General features: G+C 39.3%; 1 non-coding gene across 1 annotated transcript; it reads left to right on the top strand.

The window, feature by feature from the left end:
- Nucleotides 1-382: 382 nt before the first annotated feature.
- Nucleotides 383-489, top strand: LOC120879143. The gene has a single exon (XR_005724711.1). It is a non-coding gene; the product is annotated as a U6 spliceosomal RNA (small nuclear RNA).
- The last annotated feature ends 1,899 nt before the right edge of the window (nucleotides 490-2,388 follow it).

The raw sequence follows: 2,388 nt of genomic DNA, 5'->3' as shown, positions 1-2,388 counted from the left end.
GGACGCACCTGCCATCCTTGACCTTTCAAGTATGACACTTACAGCATCTCTTTACCCCTGGTCTTTACTCGTGGTCCATTTGACCATTCTCATCAACTCTCATATAACCCAAGATAGAGCTCTCAGATCTGACCACCCAAAATGTCACTCCAGGAATGGAAGAAGAAAGACAAGAAAGGGGAAAAGAGGGGGATAATTATGACTTTAATAATTAGTAAAGTTCCAAAGCCTAAATCCTGGGGAAGAGAGAAGAGAGACAAAGTTCTGGGATGGCTCCACTATGTTTCTGAAACCGTGGCAACACCATCATTGCTTTTCCCTTTATACTTAACTATAAAACATCAGTAACAAAAACAGTTACTATGAAAACTGTAACAAACTTGTGCTTGCTTCCGCAACACATATACTAAAATTGGAACAATACAGAGAAGATTAGCATGGCCCCTGGGCAAGGATGACACGCAAATTTGTGAAGCGTTCCATATTTTTTGAAAAGATGCTCAACATTGCTCATTATTAGAGCAATGCAAATCAAAACTACAATGAGATATCAACTCACATCTGTCAGAATGGCCTTCATCAAAAATTCTACAAACAATAAATGCTGGAAAGGGTGTGGAGAAAAGGAAACACTCTTGCACTGTTGGTGGGAATGTAAATTGACACAGCCACTATGGAAGATGGTATGGAGGCTCCTTAAAAAACTAGGAATAAAACCACCATATGATCCAGCAATCCCACTCCTAGGCATATACCCTGAGGAAATTAAAATTGAAAAAGACACATATATCCCATTGTTCATTGCAGCACTATTTATAATAGCTAGAACATGGAAGCAACCTAGATGTCTATCAACAGATGAATGGATAAAGAAGTTGTGGTACATATACACAATGGAATATTACTCAGCCATAAAAATGAACACATTTGAGTCAGTTCTAATGAGGTGGATGAACCTAGAACCTATTATGCAGCATGAAGTAAGTCAGAAAGAAAAAGATAAATATTGTATTCTAACACATATATACGGAATCTAAAATAATGGTACTGAAGAATTTATTTACAGGGCAACAATGGAGAAACAGACATAGAGAATAGACTTATGGACATGGGGAGAGGGGAGGGGAGGGGAGGGTGAGATGTATGGAAAGAGTAACATGGAAACTTACATTGTCATATGTAAAATAGATAGCCAACAGGAATTTGCTATATGGCTCAGGAAACTCAAACAGAGGCTCTGTATCAACCTGGAGGGGTGGGATGGGGAGGGAGATGGGATGGGGAGGGAGATAGGATGGAGGTTCAAAAGGGAGGGTATATATATATATATCTATGGCTGATTCATGTTGAGGTTTGACAGAAAACAACAAAATTCTGTAAAGCAGTTGTCCTTCAATAAAAAATAAATTAATTAAAAAAAAATCTAATTGCTAATCCCCCTCCCAAAAAAACCCAAAAAACCGCAACAAACTTAGATGACAAAAATTTAAGGAGTGAAAGACAGACTTAGATATTGCAGGCAGACCAGAACAATGACAGATTATGACTAATTTTGGAATTGAAGTAGATTAAAAGATGTAATTTAAATGTTCCCATATTTCAGGATAAGTTAAAAAACTCCTCTGCCTCCCAAACTAAGTTCATAATCACTAAGAAAATAATTCTGTCTTAGTGCTCTGTGAAAGCAGATAATCAAATCATTTCACAGAAATTCTGAACATTCTATAGTCAAAGCTATGGTTCTTCCAGTAGTCATGTATGGATGTGAGAGTTGAACTATAAAGAAAGCTGAGTGTTTAAGAAATAGTGCTTTTGAACTGTGGGGTTAGAGAAGACTCTTGAGAGTCCCTTGGACTGCAAGGAGATCAAACCAGTCAATCCTAAAGGAAATCAGTCCTAAATATTCTTTGGAAGGACTGATGCGGAGGCTGAAGCTCCAGTACTTTGGCCACCTGATGCAAAGAGCCAACTCACTGGAAAAGCCCCTGATGCTGGGAAAGATAGAAGGCAGGAGGAGAAGGGAACAGCAGAGGACAAGATGGTTGAATGGCATCACTGACTCAATGAACATGTTTCACGAGCTCCAGGAGATGGTAAAGGACAGGGAAGCCTGGGCTGCTGCAGTCCACGGGGTCACAAAAGAGTTGGACACAGCTGAGAGACTGAACAACAAAATGTGGGGGTGAGGAAAAGCTATGACATGTAAATCAGAATTCGGTGGCCTGTTGGAAGGTTCTGACAAGTGAGTGACACTATAGGAATTTGAAGGGGATGTGTCTGCAACAATGGAGAAGAGAATTCACATTTCAGAACATCAGTTACTGGTCAGACATTCTACATCTCAGCCTCATTGAGTCCTCATTAATACTTTTAAAATAGAGACACATT

Source organism: Oryx dammah, unplaced genomic scaffold (genome assembly GCF_014754425.2).
Source record: "Oryx dammah isolate SB20612 unplaced genomic scaffold, SCBI_Odam_1.1 HiC_scaffold_19, whole genome shotgun sequence".
In the NCBI taxonomy this organism is placed as follows: Eukaryota; Metazoa; Chordata; class Mammalia; order Artiodactyla; family Bovidae; genus Oryx; species Oryx dammah.
This window is presented reverse-complemented; position numbering and strand designations above follow the sequence as displayed.